The sequence below is a fragment of the Calidris pugnax genome, unplaced genomic scaffold (genome assembly GCF_001431845.1).
Source record: "Calidris pugnax isolate Ruff unplaced genomic scaffold, ASM143184v1 scaffold196, whole genome shotgun sequence".
NCBI classification, from domain to species: domain Eukaryota; kingdom Metazoa; phylum Chordata; class Aves; order Charadriiformes; family Scolopacidae; genus Calidris; species Calidris pugnax.
The window spans coordinates 2,674,239-2,698,416 of NW_015091042.1; the positions used below are offsets into that span (position 1 = coordinate 2,674,239).

Consider the following 24,178-nt stretch of genomic DNA (forward strand, 5'->3'; position numbering starts at 1 on the left):
AGGGGGGGTGTGTGTCAAGAAAAAGCAGCCCAAAGATTCAAAAAAAAAGCAAGTCAGTATTTTGTTATATTCACAACAGATAGTAACTCTTTCTTCTTTCCAAAAACCATATACTGCTCTCCACATAAATACATAGCTACAGAAAGCCATAAAACAGATTTGAGATGCGGTGTGACCAAGAGAAGGTGAGGCATCACTTTTCCGAACTGGTTGAGAATCAAAGCTAGCTCTAGAAGCTATGCCCAACATATTAACAAAAATTCAACTGTGTCTACAGACCATATAACTCCACCTCCATGAATTTTCCCATGCACTATACAATAGACACTACAAAAAGATCTTTTTTTTTCCATCTTTTTTACCATTTTTGAGACTCCACCCTAGGAACCACGAAATCACCCCAGCTCTAATAGAAGGAACCTGTAAAGAGGGTACAGATTCAGATGTCATTCACAGTATAGGCTCTGAAGTTATCTAAAAAAATCAATATCATTGCAAAACATTCTCTACAATATGATTCATGGGATAAGTTCTCAAGTAAATGGGTATCCTAAACAGTTTAGAAGTATCTTCACAACTTATTCCCAACCTGAACAGCATAGGAGGAGTACGGTCACATACAGGCAAAACCAAATCCTCTCAGGATCTTAATCAACAAAACCTGTCGGTATCAGAGTCTCAGACAGAGGTGACTTCCATTACTTTTCTCTCTCCCTCTATTAGTTTAGACAATTTTGATTAGACAATCAGCATAATCTCTGTTTAGATGCAAAAAAGCTAACCATTTAGTTAGATTTTAGGGTGGTTTGGGTGTGGTATTTTTCCCAAAAATATCCTTTAGTTTATTATTTCGGGTGGGAAGAGAATGGACTGAGAGCAGCCCTGAGGAGAAGGACTTGGGGGTATTGGTGGACGAGAAGCTCAACATGAGCTGGCAATGTGCTCTTGCAGCCCAGAAAGCCAAACACACTCTGAGCTGTATCAAAAGCAGCGGGTCTAGGAAGGTGATTCTGCTCTGGTGAGACTCCACCTGAATTACTGCATCCAGCTCTGGGACCCCCAACATAAGAAGGACATGAACTTGTTGGAGCGAGTCCAGGGAGGGCCACGAAGATGATCAGGGGGCTGGAGCACCTCTCCTATGAAGGCAGGCTGAAGCAGTTGGGGTGTTCAGCCTGGAGAAGGCTCCAGAGACCTTATAGCAGCCTTCCAATACCTGAAGGGAGTCTAAAGGAGAGATGTGGAGGGACTCTTGAGTAGGGAGTGTAGCGACAGGACAAGGGGTAATGGTTTTAAATTGAAAGAGGGGAGATTAGGATTAGATTTTAGGAAGAAACTCTTACTCTGAGGGTGGTGAGACACTGGAACAGGTTGCCCAGAGAAGTTGTGGATGCTCCATCCCTGGAGGTGTTCAAGGCCAGGCTGGATGGGGCTTTGAGCAGCCTGGTCTGGTGGCTGGTGTCCTTGCTGCTGGCAGGGGGGGTGGAACTAGATGATCTTTCGGACCCTTTCCACACCAAAACATTCTATGAATCACATTTTTGCCATAAATCCCATATTTACCATAATACCACCACATAGTTGAGTAGCACAAGATTATGAAAGTGAAATTGTTTTGGCTGAGCTGACAGTAATAAGGTAGATATGAATCAGAGAACGCTTTAGCATGGAACCATATTATAATATTTGGTTTAATCATGTTAAGCGTGGGGGGAGGGAGAAGTAGGGTAAAAGGGATATACAAGCAATTTACTTACAGGCACTTCTAACAACTTTATTTAAGCTTGTTTTATCTGCATAAAGAATATCTCAATATGCTTGTTAAGTGAAATGAAAATGGAAAGTGTTTCAAGTAGCATAAAGACATTAAAGAATGCCTTAAAGTGTATGAAAATTTTACATCAGCTCTTATTACAGTTGATTGCTGAACTGACAAGGGGAAAAAAAAATAATAAAAAAAATTTATCTCAGGTTTCCCTCCTCTTGTACATTAATAAGCACTTTTTAAGCACCATTTTGCAAAGAAACTGAAACACTTCAATTCTGAAAGAACAGCTCTATCTGAAATGATGAATAATATCAAGATATACTTTTATTTTAGACCAAAAAAAAGTCCTTTCCTGATCTTCTGTTATTCCAATTTATTTTGCAAAAGTAGATGAATATATACCAGTTGATTTTATGCTAGGCAGTCAAGGATATTGATTGTTACTTTAAGTCTCATGTAATTAAATGAAGCTTCTTCAAAGTGCAGAAACTAGGCTTTATTGGTGGTGATTTGTCAGAGTCAGGATCAGCTTTAAAAGTAACCTAGACCTCTCTGGATTTGGACGACAGTTTCCAATTTCAGTCTCTTGCAGTGAAAAAGGAGGTTTTTGGCTTAGAAACTTAGCCATCCATGTGTAACCAGATTTTCCAGAAGTTAAATTTTTCATGTGAAAGATTTCTGTCTTCATTGGGTTTTGAACTTATGGAACTGGAAACTCAGATTATTGTTCAATACTAAATGACTAAAGGCATTGAAAACATCCAGACCCCTACCAAAACCAACTCCTGGTAGCAAAGCAGATGTACAGCATTTATGGCGTCTGAAATGTACCCTTTAGCCAATGTGTTCAAAGAGGATGCAAGCCCTTATGACTCAATAAAGTTTATATACATGCTACATTTTCAGAGTACACAAAAAAACACCGTATCAAAAAATATCTAGTCCCAAAAGGAGTTCTTCAGCTTACAACACATCTCCCAGCTCCTCTTTTGGCCTGTTTGATTAGGATTTAGCCTATGCTGACAGATTATCTTTGGAAAGGCCCCTGGCTGTGCCAAAAAGAACAAGTTAAGCAAAGGATTAACCAATACACTCTCACTAATGCAGTCAAACTGTCACCGGGATCAAAGACTTCCACAAGAGACAGAAAGCAATTTAGGCAAGTGTCCCTCCATGAATTAATGCAAAATATACTATAACAATCACATTGTGCCTGAATGAAAGAATGCACTGCTCTGCTTTCACTTCTCGGGGGGAGGGGAAGGGGGGAAATTTTTGTTTTTAAATCAGAGTGTTTATTCTTTAAGCAAATACTTCCATCTTCTCAGCGCTTCTACTGAGACAAAAGACATTGTAGGAAAATCCAAATACAGTATTCTTACGTTGGGAAAGTACTAAACCAAGAAATTTTAACTCAAACAATGTAACTGAAGAGGCCTTTAGAGATCATTGTTAATTTTACTGAGTCACTCAATACTGAAAAATACAGTGTAGGACGAAGTAGCTGTAGTCCCAGTTACTTCAATGACCATCACGACTCAGGAGACAAGCAGTCCCAGAAATCCCACCTAAATTTTGCTCAATGCATGCCATTTTTATGAGGTGCTGTGTGATGGACATCATGTAAGGTGAAACTGAAAGATTATTTATGCCAAAAATTGCAGAAGCATCCTGAATACAAGGAAAAGGAAACCAATAGATAATTATACTTCAAAAGAGAATGTTGGGGTCAATGCTGTTCAAAAACATCTTGGGAAACAAATAATTACACAGAAATAAGGCAACTAATGTTACTAGTGTTCCTCACTAAAAAGTTCATTGATTAATATATCAATATACTGATACTTTAGATCAATATACTCATTTTAAATATATATCCTCACAAAGTGGGCCATATTACAAACAAACTGTGATGCTCTGTGTGTGCCACCAAGAGGAGTCTAAATACGGAGATTTTGTCCCAAATTCTAAAAGTTACAGGATCCAAACTGAAGAAAGATTAAGTGTATTTTGGAAGCCACCTTGCAGTTATGCTGCTACTTTCTTCAGATGAAAACATCCCCTCTCCCAAAGATGTAGAAAAACCAGCTCAGTTGTTTCTAGCATGGGAAGTGCAGTAGATAAAGCTGGGACCAGCACTTTTTAGAATTGGTTATAAGTTTACAACCAGGGTTGCCCAAATGCCTATGTCTCATACACCCATAGTAAATTCTATTTATTATAATTTCTCCTTGCTTCTTGGCAGTACCTGCAATCCAACCTGGACTTGTGTATCTAATATGGATATACGTTGTGTATGTAATGGTATCTTATGAAATAAGTGATAAAACAGCACAACCTCTATAAAATGTGTAATTAGTCCAACCCAATAAAGTGTACTGATATATAAATAACTTGCTTGAAAATGAACAAAACTGTAGAATTTTAACCCACAAATAAAACAGGAAGGAAGTTAAGCCCCTTTGAAGAAATATTAGAGGTTTTATAGGGGAAAAAACCCAAAATATATATAATGCCTGCAAGCAGTGCCAACATTCCATATAACAAGGGACATATTACATCCATAAAGCTCATGTTTTTAATACAGTGAAAAAAAAGTAGAAGTCAACGCATTACTAAACATAGCCTCTCTGCTTGGATGACACTAATGTAAAACCATGGCAAGAAGTTGCACCAACAGATGTTCTAGCTACTCCACTCCAACCTCTCATTGTAAGGCTTATTCTGTACCAGCGTTGAGCTAAAGTCATTCTGAACGTGCTCCCATGCATCCTGAGGTATTTAGCTTAGAATATGGGAATTCAAACCCCCCAAATTGCCAGTAATCATTTTAATGCTTGCCTAATATAAACAAGCCACTACATTTTCCCAGTACACTGTTTTAGAAAAAGTAAACTGAACAAACTGAAACAAGGCACAAGACATAACGTTGTGGTGCAAAGCCCACCCCATCTGTCAGTGCTAGGAAGAAGTGAGATCACAGCAGTATTTGATGGGATTATCTTGTACTGAGTCTTCAATGGTTATACAACGTGTCAATATCTAAAAATATAATATTTCAGCATCATGTCCTACTTATCCAAACTTTCCAGCTTACAGAAAACAAAAGGGAACAATAATACCTCTTATTCTAATGTCTTCTTCAGCAGCAGAGTCAATTTCCTCCTTTTGTGGCAGGAGGTTATTATAAACAGACTATTTAACTGTGGACTAAAGCAATGAGAGAAGATGCATAACAACACAGTAAGCAGACCAGTGCTCCATTTGTATAAGGACAAAAATATTAGAGAAAGTGTGGAAAGAGGGTATTGTCAGCACTAGCCTTCAATAACATTAGGAAGAAGAACTAATTACACATCCACTCCCTTGTCTTCCAAGTAATACCTCATTCTGTCCTCTGAAAGAAAGTGCCTATGTGCAAAACCTCTGCTTTTTCCCCATCATTTACAGAGAATTTTGATACTTGTCTTCCAACCTTCCCATGTAGAAAATATCTAAATGAAAGGACAATCAACTTCCATTTGCAAAAAGTTGTCTTTTTAAGTACTTGAAAATATCATCAGTATTTGTCAGTGGTAAATTATTAGTCATGCTTAGGATTTTTTAATATCTTAAGACAGGAAACAAGACATTAATTAGATTTCTAAACAGGAACTGCAAGAATAATGAAAAAAGAAATAATGCCAGGGACTTAAACTCAAGATTCAGTACTAGCATCACATGGTTAATGCAATCCATGAACAACCCACTGGTTTAATACTTGTCCGAATTCCCAAAAACATAAGTCCTGATTCTTACAACAAGCTCTTTCTGAATCAACACCTCTGCATATAACAACTCCACTAATGGTTTGAGATTACAAGAAATCTGTGATTAGAAATGACATCCTATGCACTAAGTCTACGATCTTAAAGGATTAACAGGCGTATGACTTCAAAGGGTGGGTTATTCCCACCTAAGGAACAGAAGCACTTTCTCCAAATATCTCAGCAAATCACAGACCTTAGAAATTATAAATATGTATATAAATAAATACAGCACTCCTATTTTGCTTGAGCACCTGAGTCCTGCTATTTGGTAAGAGATACAAAGACACAGTTTAAGTTATCATCATCTTCACATTTTCCCCAACCTCATGTTATTTAATCTTTAGCTGTTCAGATTGAACAGGAGAGCAGCTATCTTTACTTTGTACAGTTCTGAGTATACAGCTTACATTAATAAAAAGTAGGGCTATAATCAAAACAAAGAAAACCAGGATAACTCCCAAGTAAATCACCATTTCATAAGTAAAATCATCATCTTAAATTTGTTTTCAACAATGAAAGGACTGCAAGTTTTGCATTTCTATTTTTGTTAAACCTTTATTGTTTCCTCATCCTTTTTTGTCCTATAAACATATCAGTAGCTAGTCTGCAAAATTATGAAACTCAATCCTGATCCAAGAAGCATTTTGGAAAGTTCACAATATGGCAACACACACAAAAAAACCCTCAACAAATAACTTCATTAATTAATGGTAAGAGTGCCTGACAGCCACTCTCTAGAGAAGCGTTTGTCCTCAGAATGCTTTAAGGAAAACATACAGTATTTCATCACTGTGTTTAGACTTCTTATAAGATACAGCGTGATTAATGGAGAAAAAATAAATATTAAAAGTCTTACCATGTGCCAAATTAAGAAGAGCACTTGATAAAACAGGCACTTCTTCTTGTGAGTAATTTGAAAGAATAACTGTTTTTCATTACAACCTCAGCTCCCAGCAGGTCATACATAAACCAAGCCAGCTGCAGTTCAAACAAAGGTCTGTCCAAAGGATGGGCTCAAGGTGCGGATAAATTATTATTGCAAAACCAGTGCCAAGCCTTACTCTCCCCTCTGCTTTTCTCATTTTAATGAATTGGGCTTGACCCCAAAACTTAGTTATTTTTAATACCCTAGCTTCATTTCTGTTCTGTATTTTTCCACCTTATTACAAATAAAGATTTATTTACTACAATCAAAGCAAGTCAAAGCTCTAGGAATAGCCTCTAAAAGTGTTCACATGATCCCTAAAGTTTATAGAAGCTTATGAGTAAGCTATATGACCCATCAGGTATACAGTGAGCAATTCATCTTACTTTAAAGCTACGTACTTGAAGAAGAAAGTTATTTCTTGTGCACCTACAGCAGCATGTTCAGAGATTGAAGTTTTCCGTTAAGTTATTCTCTATAGTTACAAAAAATGTGAGGTTAAGTCAACTTGAGGGGGACAAAGGAGTTAAAAAAACCAAAAAAACCCCAAACAAAAGCCCAAGCATATGGCCCACCATTCCTTATGTAAAAAAAAAAAATAAAGTTAGCTCTTTACATCCTGTAGCAAGACTACATGATTGGATCCCAAACGTCATCATGACTCTGTGCAAGAACCTCTTCACTGGTTCCAGTGGCATTTATGGGCAGATCACCTGAATTTGTCTGCAGTCTTGAGCTAACGAGCAACAACCACATGACCTAACCTTCCAATTTTCTTACCTTCGCTAAAGAATGTAAATCTACCTTTAGAGTTCTTTATTTCAAAGTACCGTGGAGTAACTAACTAGATGCCATATAGTCACCATAAGTATTCTACCACGTGCACGCAATTTATTTTCACAGCTAAGAACCTTGCATTCTTACCACTTTTTATTTGCAGTTGAAAGTTATAAAGCCATCCACCCTTAACACTTATGGAAACTTACCTTAATCTTCTTAGAGGTTTGCATGCATTAATGAAAGTGCCAGTCATTATAGTAGTAGGTGCTCATTTTTTATAAACTTCATATTGTGGTTACCATTACCCATAGCCTTAGCTTACTGTAGTTCTTTTGATGTTAGTGCCTGGTGAGAAACCTTGTTTAGACAGATATAGGGTGGAGCTGCCAGGCTTTTAACTATGCCAGAGAACACAGACCACCATAGAGTAGCACACAGGGGTCCTTATATCAGAATTAGTAAAATCCTGTCACTAAAAGGAGCGTAAATCCAGAACTGCTCTATATCATCCAGGACATTACAGCTTCCAATCACAGTTTATGGATAAAATGACATTCCAGACAAAAAAAAAAAAGAAAAGGTGGGGGGTGTGTAGAAAAAAAACACTAAACACCACATAGAAGCTTCAAAATATAACAGAGACCAAACACAGCAGGAGAGTTTTAAAAAATGCAAATAAAATAGGTCTCATTTCAACCCATGCAGAATAAGTAAGAGTTCTAAGTCCCCCTCTGGAGACTCAGATTCATCCAAGATATAAATCTGAGTACAAGTCAGCACTCTGTTTATAAAAAATCAGAAAGAGATGAAAGCAATTAAACATAAAATGTGGCATTTTGGGTCTCTTTTAAGAGCAAGAAGGAGGAAAAAACCCCACACATTATTTTCAGAACATTTGAAATCCTATAGAAATAGTGAAACATTACATTGTGGTATTCTAAAGTAATATCTCTTGTTTATAACCATATAAATTTAGTCCCCTGGCACTACTGGGCTTATATAATAGAAGAGAGTTATTTTAACAGTGCCCTCTTAAAAAAAGAAGCAACTCATTTTCAACTCATTTTCTCCAGTGGGAGGGATGTGTGGCCTCATGTGAGAAAGGGAACATGCCTAAGTTATTACTGTAGGAAAGCAATCTGTCAAAGCCTGGTCGTTTTGGCATGGTGAATACCACTGGTGAGATCAGAGAGTCAGATCCTGCTTGCAATTACTGCTAAAGGACCTTGGATACAGGCAGCCTGCTATCAATTATTCCCCTGGCCTCAGACACTTGGACTTGTCAAGTTCTCAGTGTCTTCTGTTTTGTAACAGTAAGAAAAAGGGCTCCCATGATCGGTTCTTGGAAGTTTCTCACATGTTGTGTCACTCCAAAGTGTCATTAACAATTCAATTAAAATTTCACAGCACATGTTAGCATACTCAGGTTTTTGTCTGCTAAAATAAGGTCCAAGACAGATAAAGCAGATTCCGTCTCAAAATCTTGACTTTAAAAGTTATGCTTTCATATGCAGATTATCAAACATGACACTGCCTGCCACCTCAGTGAAACACTGTGTTTGATGTCCCTACTCTACTAATAGTACAAAGAAAAAATTGTTTAACTAGAAAACAGAATAGCAACATCACTTGCAAGATGTAACTTCTTGCACCATTTCTTTAGTTCGGTATCATAGCAATTTTATGTCCTTTTTATAAAGTTTCACCAGTCTGTTTCTGAAGTTTATTTTATTTTTAGAAAGCCTTAAGTATGAGATTACAGTTTTTGTTTTATTAGTTTACTTTTCTGTGTGGGATTTTCTTGAAAGATTAGCTCCAGGTGTAAAGTGTAAATGGAAATTAATCTAAAAGGTATATTACACATGAGCTTTACTAGACATGGCCGCAAAAAGAAGACATACTGTTCCTTCACATAGTGTATTCATAGTTCATGGGTCCCTCTGTAATTTTTCTCCAATTCTACAATGTAAAAAAAAAAAAATTTAACATCTTAAGGCTTTCAGTAAAATTGGAAAGAAGATTCAGTCTTAAGCCTTCTAAGGCAGCTTTTTCTCTAAACCATCAATAGGTTTAGTCATGCAAGGAGAAGATTCTTTAAACTTACCAAAGACTTTGTTTAAAGCCCAAGAAAATGTGGACTGTCAGCACCCTTTGTGTTGTTTTGCAGCTTAAACCCATTCCCCAGTACACTGGTGACCCTCTACCCCAATTCTCTAGTTTCTCTCTGACATCAAACTCAGGATTATTGTTAGATTTTCTTCTAGGCAAAAAGGAGATTAGAAGCCCAGCTGCAACAGCTGACTGACAGGAAAGGGGGTAGAAAAAAACCACATAGATAGATATAAAAATTTTAACCACCATATTACCAGAATAATTTTCTTCCACACACCAAGTAACAGCATTGACCATCGACCCCATGGCTTGAGAAGCAAAGACTGCAAGAAATGGGGACACCTCCCCTCACGGTGTCAAAACAGGAGTTGACAGTTCAAGGCAAAAATGATTTGCATGTAAATCCTGATCAAAAGCAAGCTTGCACCCTGAAGTTGTCAAGTTTTGCTACCAGTTTGACACTTAAATGGGCTATAGCAAAACTTGATTTAAACTGAGGAGAAAAAAAACATGGCAACTCAATTACCCCCTTGCAGATCAGATCTGGCAGTTCAGGTCAAACTTTTCACCCTGCCATTTCTCAATACCTGATGCCTTAAACAAACAATATGTATTCCTCCTACAACCCTAGATGAAAATACATTTCCCATGGCTCCCTACTGTGCCTTTAAAAGTGAATGGGAAAAATAAATAAAAAAATTTTAAAAAGGTTTAGAAATATTGTGCAAAGTCTTTTTTGGCTTTTTTTTTTTAAATTATCTCTTATTGTAATAGGAGATAACAGTAGGAGATAGAATTAGCCAGGAGGAAAAATTATTTTGTCTGTTAGAGGGATGTCTAATGTATATTGTCTTCTAGAAAAATTCATTTGCTTTTCAAAAAATCCTGTCCCATTAAACACATGAAGCCATATTTCATTGCAGTAATGTCTGCCTGTAGCATCACAGAACTGAGTACTTTGATCTACCCCAAGGACGTTAAAAAAAAAAAAATTAAGTGTGAAATTTTGTAAAAAAAAAATTAGAGAAAGGTTTATATGGTTCAGTCAGTTTTGTACAGTGACATGGAACGCTCCATAGTGTTATAGAAATTAAAGCCAAAGATTTTCTAGGATCTAGGAGTAGGGTACATGGTTGGACTTGATGATCCCAAGGGTCTCTTCCAACCTAGACAATTCTATGATTCTATGATTCTAATTCTTAGAGCAGTTCCACCCTTCATCCAGTCAATTCATGCAACACCTTCTTAACAGGTTTCTGCAGCAGCGTTCAAGAGTCTTAACACCTGCTACTGATTTGTTTCGTGTCCCCAGACTGGTTCCCCTTTGAGTAGCAAACTGGAGCATCCACCTCAGCTGTCTTCAAAATAACTTTGCTCTGTTCATTGCCATCAAGATGAGATATCCGAGATACACTTCAGACACTTTATGGGCAAAAACAATCAACAAGAGAGAAACCTTGGATGGCCTAAAGATTACTTCAATTCTTTAAGCATTAGAATTAGGGAAGTCCTTAATGAGATCCCACCTTTACAGAAATTCATTTATTTGTACTAGTATAAATTAGGTGAATTGCAAAAACACATTCATCCCACTACCACACACCATCCAGAACTAAAGACTGTAACACAAACCCTCAGCCTCTCCACCTCAGCTGCGTAGCTGATTTCAGTTACAATGGGAGGAGAATATAAAATACTGAGATGCCTTCTTTATGCTGATTTGAAAACACTGTCAGTCTTCACAATCACATCACAACTGATCCTCTTGACTCAAATACTCAAACCTCACTACACCACAATCACGTATTGTGCCCTGCCTGAGCAAAGTCACAAAACCTGACCTCCTACTTTAAGCAGGAGGAACACTCTGGGCCAAGTTTTCATAACACTATACTTTCAATTTGTGTGATTACTACACCTGTACAAACAATAAAGTTTCTTCCTGGCCATTTCATCTGCAAATCTAGTACATAGCCATGTAAAATTTAGAAATGCCATTGTTTGCACCACAATGAACCAGAAACCTGGAGAATGTTTTAGAGAAGATGACTGCACACAAGAAGAGCAAGTGTGTTACTATAGGTCACTAAGTTCATTACTGATACATTTCTAAATAAACCATATACTGAAATAGTATAATATTATACTCTAATAATATAGCATAGCTGACTCTAATGCTAACACTCATATACTTCTAGATTAACACCAAAAAAAAGTGAGAAAAAAATAATAGTAAATAGGAAGATTCACTTTAGGACAGCTCTCTATTATTTTCATTACAGGCCAGTATAAGAATTAGACACAGTATAGTTTTCTGATTTCTAGTCAAGAGACAAAAAATATTTGGAGTTATTGTTATAAACAAACTGATATTTTTGAAAGTTACTACAAACGTCTCTGACCTTAACACAGTACTCATGAAGGATTTCAAAGGGTCATTCAAAACAATGTCCTGCTGCAATAGTGACAATTTTACACGCTCCCAGAGTAAGTGCAGAAATCATTTCAGAAAAATTTGAAATTGTGCCCTTTTTCTTTCTACAAGTCTACTTCAGACTACAACTGAAATTCAAATCAGTTCTTCAGTGAATCAAACTGAAGTATTCAAAATAAAAAGTTATCTCAAGATTTTGGTCTCAGATTCTAACTTCAGTTAAGTAATGCCATCATCACTTGCCCTCATCTTTATTTCTGTAGCTGTAATAAAACCTTAAAAACCTCATTAACACACGCTAAAACAAACCTAAACTATAAAAGTCTAACTAAGCTACTACCTCATTATGAATGCAAAACAAAAAAACCAAACCAACCAAACAAAAAAAGCCAAATTTCTTCAAAAAAAAAAAAATCCTAGGGAACATTGAGTGTAACATTAAGCTATTCAGAATCTACAGAATGCAAGTAACTAATTTGGCATAAAATCTACCTACGCTTGATCTTTTTCAACAACTACTCTGATTTCCATACTTGAAAAACTAGGGTTTGTTTTTTTTTTAAATCATTTCCATGTACATGTTGTCTTGCTAGAGAAGGCAGCAGGAAAATTCTTTCCTCCTTTTTTTTAAGAGGTTTAAAATATAGGGACAAAAATTATTTTTATACTTTTTTCTGCTAACACACTCACTCATTCAGGAATTCAATCAACAGTGTGGGGATGCATAACCTTATATTTCATTAAAATTCAGAGTAGCTCCCTCTTGTACTACTTGTAAAGCAAGTAACAGCAGTTTTGTTGTTCCTCCACTGAAGGTGATGCTGTACACTCATCCAGAAAGAAAAAGCCACTGACACAGGGAACCTGCTCCCCTGTGGCAGTTCTGGGCTGAGCTTAACACCCCTACAATCAGCAGGGAGTAACAACAGAACACCTCTTGCTAATCCACCAAAAGCTTACTACAGGGTGACATCCCTGACTCACCACCAGCTTTACAAAATCAGACGTGAGGTCCCGAACTAGGAGGTGATGCAGGCTGGAAGTAAGGAAGTAGGAGAGGAGCTCATTAGTATTCTATCCTTTCAAGGAAGAAGACTGATTTTTTCACTGTGCTTCACTTCTAGCCCAACACAGAAGCAGTTAACACACAGGTCACCTCCTCATCACCAAGGAAAGGCACAGTTTCCGACTTACCAGCGGATGGAAATCATGTACTTCACTGCAATCTAGTCCTGCAGAGTGATGATATGCATTTAGAGGCTTGAGCTATGTGTAAGGCAACATACTACAAGCACAAGCAGGTTCTCAGAAGTTTTATATAGTCTGAATTCAGCATAAATCAACGGTAACTCACCGCCATAAAGATTAAAGCCTTCTTTGCACTGAACATACACAGCAGATACCACAGTATTTACAGATGCCCTTATACTAATCTAACAAAAATAGCACCATTCTACTCTAGGGAGCTCAGATTTTAAAAGTGTTATAGATTTTATTTTCAATGCTTTGATGTGAAAGTGAAAATTAAGTTTCCACAGCTATTATACTATGTTCAATTTGGAGCGCATGGAATAAGAAAGAAGTCGAGACATGCTATTGCCCAGTTCCCCTGGTGCACAAGATACTGGCAGAGTAGCACTGTCAAGAAAAACTTTTCCTCGCTTTAACCACCTGTTCTGTTTCCACAGACAAATGCTCCTATCATAAGACAACAGTCCATCTCCAATGAGGTCATGACTATTAGAGTTTTCATTTAAATTTTACAAATGTACTGCTGTAGATGTTTAAAATCTGCACTGTATCATTCCACAATAAATCAGCCTGACAGCTTTATGAATTTTCAAAAAGAAAAAAAAAAATCACCTCTATAAAGTTCAAAATGTCAGAAAAGGAAAAGCTCTAAAAACAGTGCCAACATTTTTTAAAAAGTACACGTACTTGGCTCATGGAATTGTCTGCTACAATCGATCAATAAACACAGAGCCTTCCTTCTACTTCTGTTCCCCGAGGAGAGTTCCAGTGGGCACATCACACCAGTGCACCCACAAAGCCCTTGCCTCTGGAAAGGGAGCCTTTCCCACCCTGCCCTCCATCACTTCTTTTTTATGCCTAAAGATTACTTAAGATCTCACTGACCGTAAGTACATTTTGTTTCTTCAAGGCTCAGAGAGTCTAGGTTAGGTTTTCTTAGTATCACCCTTATAAATTCAAAGGTCCCTCTATTTCTGCTCAGAGCTAAATCAGATTTACAACAACTGTCAAAGTATAGGATGACAGATAAATTAATCTTTCCTTCATGAGTTTACATCCGAGGCATCTGGGCTGCTGATCTGGCCCTAACAAGCACAGGGTCTCTACAAGCTGTCGTTTAAAGCTGATGCTTTCATGACTGGAGATGAATTATTCTGTCATGAGAATCTATTTATTCAGGAGTTAGAGGTGGAGTTTTGGCTGCAGGATAGGATGATTTCACGGGTTAAGGTCCCCTTGAAGCGTCTGTTTAAATCTTGTCCTGGAGTTGACTTGGAATTTTTAGGATATTTACAGAACAGGGAAGAACCTTTTTCTTCCACAAATTGTTTTACTTCCCTCAAGCCTAACACTAGTAGAGGATGACACTCTCCATACAGCAGCTGATTATTAATTCCCTTTCTCCAACTAAGGATGACTATCCAGCCATTAATAAATTGGTGTTTTTAAAAAAAGGCTTGATGATTCATTTTACAACATTGCCTGCCACGCAACTGTCTGCTACATCATTGCAAGGCCACTCTCCATAATCTTTGAGAAGTCACGGAGATCGGGGGACGTCCCAGCAGACTGGAAGAAGGCTAGTGTCACCCTCATCTACAAGAAAGGCTTAAAGGATGATCTAGGAAGTTATAGGCCCGTCATTCTTACTTTAGTCCCTGGGAAAGTTCTGGAATGAATCCTCCTGGGGGCTACCACAAGTCAAATGAAACACATGATTGGTAAAAGCCAGCACAGACTCACCAAGGGCAAATGGTGCTTGACAAACCTGATCACCTTCTACCACAAAGTAACCTGCTTGATTGATGTGGGGCGAGCGGTAGACATTGTCTATCTGGATTTCTCCGAGGCTTTCCACACTGTTCCCCACAGCCTCCTCCTAGAGAAATCGATGTGTTATGGTCTAGACAAGTGGTGGGTGGAAAACTGACAGGCCGCACCCAGAGGGTGGTGGTAAATAACTCCTTTTCAAACCGGCAACCTGTCACAAGTGGAGTCTCCCAGGGATCACTATTGGGCCTAACACTGTTTACTATCCTTCTAAGTGATCCAGATGATGGGATCAAGTTCATCAACCCTGATGAAGTTTTCTGCTCTCACCAGGTGGAGAACAAGCTCAATATGAGTGAACAGTGTGCTGCAGCAGCAGAGAAAGCCAATGGGATGCCAGGTTGCATCAAGGGCACTACCAGCAGAGGTAAAGTCATTATCCCACTCTACTCAGCGCTTGTCAGGCCGCACCTGGAATACTATGTTCAGTTTTGGTCCCCACTATACAAAAAAGATGTGGACAGGGTGCAGAGAAGGGCCACAAAGTTGATCAAAGGACTGGGACGCCTTTGAAGCCATATGAGAAAGGCTGAGAGAATTCGGTTTGTTCAACCTTGAGAAAACAAGGTTTAGGCCACACATTATCACAATATTCCAGCAGTTAAAGGGTGGCTACAAAGACAACAGAGACTCCCTTTTTACAAGGAGTCACATGGAAAAGACAAGGGTAATGGGTACAAGTAACTCCCAGGGAGATTCCAATTAGACACAAGAGGAAAATGGAAAACTGACAGGCCGCACCCAGAGGGTGGTGGTAAATAACTCCTTTTCAAACCGGCAACCTGTCACAAGTGGAGTCTCCCAGGGATCACTATTGGGCCTAACACTGTTTACTATCCTTCTAAGTGATCCAGATGATGGGATCAAGTTCATCAACCCTGATGAAGTTTTCTGCTCTCACCAGGTGGAGAACAAGCTCAATACGAGTGAACAGTGTGCTGCAGCAGCAGAGAAAGCCAATGGGATGCCAGGTTGCATCAAGGGCACTACCAGCAGAGGTAAAGTCATTATCCCACTCTACTCAGCGCTTGTCAGGCCGCACCTGGAATACTATGTTCAGTTTTGGTCCCCACTATACAAAAAAGATGTGGACAGGGTGCAGAGAAGGGCCACAAAGTTGATCAAAGGACTGGGACGCCTTTGAAGCCATATGAGAAAGGCTGAGAGAATTCGGTTTGTTCAACCTTGAGAAAACAAGGTTTAGGCCACACATTATCACAATATTCCAGCAGTTAAAGGGTGGCTACAAAGACAACAGAGACTCCCTTTTTACAAGGAGTCACATGGAAAAGACAAGGGTAATGGGTACAAGTAACTCCCAGGGAGATTCCAATTAGACACAAGAGGAAAATTTTTCACAATGAGAACAATCAGCCATTGGAATAATCTCCAGGGAACTGGTGGATTCCCCAGTGTTGGGCACTTTTAAGATTCAGCTGGATGGGGTGCACAGTCATCTTGTCTAGACTTTGCTTTGCCAAGAAATGTCAGACCAGATGACCCTTGAGGTCCCTTCCAACCTAGCATTTTAAGATTCTGTGAAACAATAGCTTGCTGCATTCTGCCAGGACTTCTCCTTGTGGAGAAAGGCACAATGCAGTGCAGGAGCCTGAAAATTCTTGCTCTACCTATGGGAAAGTGATGTGCTCTAGGCCCAGCTGCTGGACACTGATGTGGTAGAAACGATGAGAGTCCTTGAGCAAAGCAGCCAGGGAGAAGTTTTCGTGTATTCCAGCTCAGGTTAGCAACCTGCAGGGAAAATGAGGCCATTAAGAGGTCAATTGAGGATCTATAAACTAAATAAGAGCATGAGCTACTGATTACTGCAAGACATTGACTGACAAGCTTCAGTTCAATCTAAAAGAACAAATTCCACAACGCATCTTCTGTGCATTTAATCTGATCACTCAATAGTTAAAAAGATGCCTATGCAATGGTATCTAATCTTTACCTGATTGGTTTTCACCATTCCGATATGGAAAGCCACATGAGGGATTTCAGAGATGCAGTGGGCTTAGCCTGTTAAACAGCCAAATAGCAACAGTTCAATGACATGTTCCTCAGTCCAGCTAACGGCACGGATCCAAGCCAAGCTACCATCAGGTTGGTAAATGAAGCCAAGTGGTGAAAGAAAAGAATCAGTATATGAAATAGATCCATACCTATCTAGGTTGCAAAATAATTTGGGGCAATATAGTGTTGCAAGAACAGGAAAAATTACTACACTTAAAGTAAAAAATTAGTAACACTTTTGCATCAAAGTATTGCTAAGAAATATTTTGGGTAGGAAGGATGATAAACTAAAATAACTTGCTTTTTCAAGGAATCAAGGAATAAAAATTTAAGTCTTTTCTCAGTAGAAAGAGAAAGAATTGATTTTCAGGAAGCACTGAGAAGTGGTATTAGAATGCTAACATGGAAAAGGAGGCAATCTAAAAGAAACTCAGTTTTATATAGTTGATATTTGATATGTCCCTTTCTCCATGCTCCTTTCTAAAGTATAAGCCTTCTTTACACAAGCTTTTATTTTTAGGGTGACAATACACATTTGGCTATATTCTCTTTTATACATAGATTCATCATTAAAACGTCACTAATTTTTCTTTTTTATTATTATTCAGAAAAGAGAATATTCTGTGAAAGACTTGAAAACGCACCCAGAAGCAGATCTATGTTAAAACTATTGCTCTCCCAAGAAGATATCTAGTCTTCCTTTTCAAGCTGTCATCATCAGCAATGAAACCTGCAGGGGAGTCCATGTTCACATTGTGTCCTCCCTTGAAATTTCCTTAATACTTGCACCCTCCACTGCGCAATGTTTTGTTAAACCTCCCTTCTGTCTTTTTAAGGGATGACAGGGGTGTGGGAGGGTGAATTCCACAGAACTTGAAAGTAACAAACATAAACATTGCAGAGACTAGATCTCTGACTTAGGCTACAACTATTTTAACCACAAGACGATTTTAAAACATTTGAAATACAAAATGTAAATGTATGTAGAATTCATTTTCTACTAACCACCACTTACAACTCCCATCAACCTAAATCATCCCATCTCACTGTCCAAATCCCATTTGTATTTTCAGTTTTAGGAATTCAGTCATCCCATGTCTGGTTTTCCATTATCATTTCAAGAGACGTTTCAGCAAACTAGCAAACACAGGACAAAACACGTAAAGTTGACCAACCTGCCTTTGCAAAAAGGAGTGTCATGCCACTCAAACAATATCTCTAAATTTAGTCTCCAACATGCACCAAACAAAGCATTTTGTTCCTCTGAAGGTTTAAAATAGAAGACAATATAAAAATCAGAAGCATCATTCCTCTAGGATTAGCATCAATACAAGTTAACACTTAAAAACCCACAAAGTACAGCAAGCGGATCTTAGCAAAAACATGCATCTACCTAATTATTTTAAATATAACTTCTACTAAGCACAGCAAACTAATGCAAGATCTATAAGATGTTAAGGAAAGAGAGATCAGTCTGCGGTATTTATGACTTTAGTCATTCTTTCTCAAAACAACAGATGAAATAAAATGTATGACATTCCCAAAGAGGGAGTTTCTACTGTAATTCATCTTAAAATGCAATGTTCTGTCATCTCCAGTAACACTTACTGAAAGCAACCATCAATACTTTTTGTCAAAAACCTGCACTCTGTGTAAAATGTTCCATCAATCTCTATTTACATAAAACAAAAAACTTTCAGTGTGGTTCTAAAGCAGAACCATTCAGATTCTCTGTCTTCCATTTTCATGCTCTGTTGAAAAATTATTTTGACTGACACAAAAAAAAGCCCATGCCTAACAATTTATGGTATGGGTTGTTTTTTTTTTTTTTAAATGTAAAGCAAAACCACATAGACTTGTTCTTTTCTATTGATCAGCTAAGCAAAATAAAGCATTTTTTTGTTTACTTTGAACCATATCCAGTTTTCCTTCTATGTATAAACAGTCTAAATACTCAAACTTAATAATTGGTGAACAATTGCCAAGTAAGCAATTTAATATAGTTCACTTAATCATGTTCGTGTATCCCATATGCTTTTCCAGACATATAAAAAGCACTCAGAGTCACCATCCTGTAATTTTACTCACATGACCAGGACTATAAATTTCAATCAGAATTAAATCACGGGGAAAAGAATATATATATTCAGTGCTTTTGGGTTTAGGGGCATAGTTTTCTAATCCTCATATTGCATTCACAGTGTTTCTAAGCTATTAGGCACTGGCAGATCAATACTCAAACAGTTGTTGTTAAAAAGCATGGAGGAAAACTATAGCAGAAATATATAGCCACAAAGCAGCCATTCATTTTCCAAGTACCAAGTTCACAGTCCTGTTACTGGCCACATCCAGAAATGAACTGGTTGACTTGGAGAGTGGGGAGTGTTTTCCAAATTCTTTCCCTCTGGAGTTTCCTCTAGAAGAGAAGTGTTCTTTTGCTTTACCACCTTCTCAAGTGAAACTGTGCACCACCCTGTGTAATGCAACCATGTTTTTAGGCCCAGCAGGACCAAGAGCTGGAAGAGCAATGGAGGAGGTGGAGCAGAACCACCATGGACAGATCACACAGACCTCCAGGGGAACAGGACGGATGGGACAGCGCAGGACCTGGGTCTTCCCAGGGCCCAGAACTGGACCCCATAAAACAACTATCACACAATATCTCCTTCTCACTAAATGGATTTGATCAATGATTTACCCCGCTTTGGTTACTCTCTCTACAGCTATTTGTATACATTCTGATCAACGGTCATTAGTTTGCAATTTTTAGTTCAAAAGATAAGATGAAATAAATGTATTATTTCCCCTTTTTGCTAGAGCACTTATTCAGCCAATAACTAATGAGACTTTCAACTGGCAATATGATTTCAAGACTTGCTATCCTGCTCTATCCCATTTTTCAGTCTATCATCAGATCCTTTGCCATTTAAAAACAATTTGTATAACATCCTGTTGCTTTGCAGCTCTTTAACAGCTTTAAAATATGCAAACACTCTGAAAATGAGTAATTTTAGGGGTTATTCCAAATCATTGAGAAAATATTACTGTAACCCACTGGAGACAGCTGCTCAATGTTTCTGAACTGTAGACAACACAGAGTCCACAAATGAAGTAAACGAGTCCTAAAGAAAATACCTAAAGGAGAATACCTAACAATAAAACAATACCTAAAGAAGGAAAAAAAAAGAAGAATCTAAGAAGAAAAAGAATGCCTACATTTAAGTAGGGATCTATCACTTGGAAACAAGCAGAAGATAACAAATAGCCTAAATAACAGCATCAAAATCTAATGGACAATCAGACAGAGAATTAGAAAGGTCTCGTAAAAAAATCCTGCTTTTCATATTCACTACCCTGGATACTCAGCATGACCTCAATAAGCTGCCTTCATACCGCACCCAGTTTCATCCCTGCTCCAGAAAGAGGCCAGGGAGGGGAATTCTTCCTAAATCACACCTGATACAATAGATAAAAAAATTCTTTTGTTGTCTTTTTTTTTTTTTCTTTTGTGGTCAATCTCTGTTTAACAGCTGTGAAAAATAAATAAATAATATAAATTTTAAAAACCCACAGCCAGTTTTCTGCAAGCTCTCCCGCCCACACAGCTATATGGAGCCACACTTGAGCTCCACATCACATAAAGCACACTCTCAGTTTGCTGGCTGAGTAGTATCACTTGGAGATGCAACCAAAAGCTCAGAAAACAGGATGAAAATATCTCTTTCTCCTTTTTCTAATAGATGAGAGACCCAAGCCAGGAGTCTTCTTATACACAAGTTACAGGAATTTAACTGACTTTTCTAGTTCTAAAATAAACAGTTCATAAATAAGTAACTAAAACTAATTCAACTTCACATCACAGTATTGAAATTAGTGGTGCCTTTGTTGTAAAAAATCTACATTTGACTTCTCCTGGTTTTATGTGTATTTTATTTATAAATTACTAATGTTTTTCCTGGGGCAAAATGGCTGAAATAATATCTACACCAAACCATATCCCTGTCATCTGAAGGAAGAAAACCCACAGTACAAATTGACTCAACGAGGGGGAGCTATTAGCAATGAATACACAAGCAATGCTCAATTCTGCACAATCATCATTACCTACACAGCTGAATACTTAACATGCTGCCTCCTAGAAGAGTTACAAAGTGGCTGCCTACATTATTTTATAGACAGTCAAGAGAAATAAGAAAATGATGTATGGCTAGGGAGAAAAAAAATATTGTATTTCTTTTCCTTTCCTATAAAATGGTGTCCAGTTATACAAAAACCTCAGCTGAAGATCTCAAGGCTTGCCTTGCTTTTTTCAAATCATATAAACCACAAAATCAGCTACAGTACAAATTCATCCCTTTAAGTGAACCTAGTAATCATTTGATTACATCAGACATATTTGGCCAAAGAACTACATATTTTAAAGCTATTAAATAATCAAAAATGTAATGCCTCCCAGTCATTATAACATACATATGACAGAAACAAGAGATGAACAATAGCAAATAATGCAACTACAAAGATTTTTCTTTCCTATCAATATATAACATGCCAGGAGAGTAAAAAGTCAACATTAAAAGACAAAACTATTCAAAGTACCAGGAAGATGTATTGACCATCTCAGATGTTACAGGACAGGGAAGGTGAGGGGAAACCAATTAACTAGATGCATCCTTCTCTGCATGTCTACAGTCATTTGCTCACATTATGAATTCATGTTTCACTCTACTATACGGTTCCCCACCCACCCCCACTACTCTTCTTGGGGAAAGAGAATCTTGGGGGGGGGGGGGGAAATAGTCAAGCTACCCTTAGAAACATTTGTGGAGAAGGGAAATCTATTCAGACGCAACCAAATATGTTCCAGAAAACAAAGTTTTCACTTGCCTCAGTAGACAATCCATTATTAAACTTTTGCTTGTTTGTTTTAATAATCACTGCTACAAAAAAAAAAACAAAAAACAAAAAAAAAAAAAAACCAAAAAAACCTGAAGAGACCACAGGAAATCATGCAAACAAAAGTAAAGAAGGTGACCCTGAAATGTATTTTTTCTTCAGAAAGAACTGTGATTAAATTGACTGTAAGGGTCTTAAAAAAGCTGACCAAATAAAATTGTAATAGCACAGAGTAATAGTACTTAGTTCACTGTTGCCCAGTTGTTTCTGCAAAACACAAGCTCCAATTTTTCAAGAGTAAATTAAGCTTTAGCCTTTAATGCTTGTGGATGAGAACCAGTGCAATGTTGCATTGGGAAGCCTTTAGGATGAGAAGAAGAAAAAGGCCAATTTAACTTCATTTTTTTCAGGTGAATTACACAACTAGAATTTGACCCAGCAGTTCTGAGCAACATAATTTCAAGGAGTACACAATCAAATCTAATCTGGCCATCGTATCTGTCAACACCCATTCTCCATCTGCCTGAATTTTAATTCTTCTATTTATTCTGGCCAAGGCTCGAGTCTGGCAGTTCCCCCCAAGATGAAGGTCTTCAGTACCAGCAAACACTACTGATACATACCAGTTCTTCCTTGAGTAAAAAACAAGCGCTTCAAGAAGTAAAGCATAACAAGACACTTTAGAGAGAAAGATCCCTAAAACCCAGACAGAATTCTCCTGAAGACTGAGCAAAGCCCAGCTGAAAGATTCACCGTACATCAGGTCTGTTCTTAAGTTTGGATTAAATCCTGCAGTTTCCTTCCTCTAACTCACAAGAGAATGCAATAAAACCCCAAGTGCCCTACCAATCCATTCTCTGGAATACCTCCCAAAGTCATTTCTGGTCTATCCCCTTTATTCAACAGAGTGCTTTCATGCAATTTTACGAACACAGCAACACACTAGATCATCCTGGCAACATGAAGCACAACTTGAACTGGCTAACTGTCAGTAGAAAAAAGATGAGTTGGCTGTAGGAAGAGGAGAGAAGGTGAAGGAACAAAGATAGAGTTGAAGGCAAAAGACTCCTTTCGGGGAATGGCTCTCAACAGCCAGAGAAGCTGCCCTAGAGGTATAAACAGGGACAGATTCTTTGCTCAGCTCCGACTGCTTTAAGAGGTGCATCTTCACTGAAGAATTAACAAAGCTCTCAAGGTACCATCTCTAATCTAGTTCCTACTGACACAAAAAGCCTTTCACCAGTCTGGTTAACCCACCAACTTCCCAAATGGGACAAGGGCTTTCAAAAGAGTACTGGAGTCTCCTAGTGCCTTTGACAGCCCCCCACCCAATGCCTGAGAAACAGTTTGCCAGCAGTTCCACCGAAATGGAAATATAATGGGGGTACAGGGCTCTACCCCCAGCAGCAAAAAACTGAGGGACACATCTTCCAGCACTTGTGGGGAGTAATGCTTCACCAGTGAGGGCACAGTAATTCATATATGCCTTTTCAGTTCGATTGTTCCTTAAAAAAAAGGTTAATCCCAATCATCCAGGCTGACCCTACAGTGAAAACCTACTGAATAAAGGTTTGTTTTTTGAATGCATCAGAACTTTACATTCACCCGTGCAATACAACTAACAATTCATTTCCCAGGAGGGGGAAAAGGGGAGAGCAGTTTTTACTTGCCCAAAGTCTAAATATCATTCAAGTGCGATTTGTACTAGAACCCCCATAATCTGGTGTCTGGCTGTAATAGCCAGACAGTAAACTGAGCTGGGGAGGGTGGGGGAGTGGGGATGGGGAAAATATTGTACACAGTTTAAGTGAAAATATCAAGTGGCTTTGGCCTCACTTCACAAGGGAATGCTGAAAGTATCCAGAATTTATCAATTGATGTAAATTAATGAGGATTACCTGTTTAAAATTTCTTCAGCCAGGGCAGGAGTGCTAGCTTCTAGTTTAAAGAAAAATAAATAAATACAACCAAGAAACTGATGTACTGGCAAACTTAAACAAAAAAAAAGCACACAGAGAGCAGGTCAAAACCACAAATATCCATCATTCTTTTGTCCTGGTCCTGTCACTGTCTGGGGGCCAGCAGAAAAGTACAAGATGAAAACCATTAATTTTAGGCATCATGCAAAAATAATCCAAATCAATTGCCTCCAAGCTCCCCAAAATAAAAAGTGAGCAAGTCTGATCAATGACTTTCAATTAAGATGATGAAAAACGGCTGCTGAATTTGCTTAAGGGAACCCAGAAGCCAGGCACACACTGCATTGTGCTCTGTTATCGCTACTCAAAAGACAGTACAGATAAAGGAATCAGCTACATGAAATTTTGAGATTCATCCCAGGTGGCCATAAAAATAACAGAATT

General features: G+C 38.1%; 1 protein-coding gene across 3 annotated transcripts in view; it reads right to left on the reverse strand.

Annotated features, from left to right (window-relative positions):
* Positions 1–24,178, reverse strand: part of LOC106896398 (chromosome unknown open reading frame, human C10orf11) — a 687,938-nt gene that overhangs the window by 592,359 nt on the left and 71,401 nt on the right. Inside the window, exon 1 of one of the 3 annotated variants that reach the window (XM_014956373.1) lies at positions 23,714–23,744. The exons of the other annotated variants lie outside the window; for them this stretch is intronic. The gene's annotated coding sequence lies outside the window, so the exon portion shown is untranslated. Of the gene's footprint in view, positions 1–23,713; positions 23,745–24,178 lie in introns of those variants that run through there. 3 annotated transcript variants of the gene reach the window in all.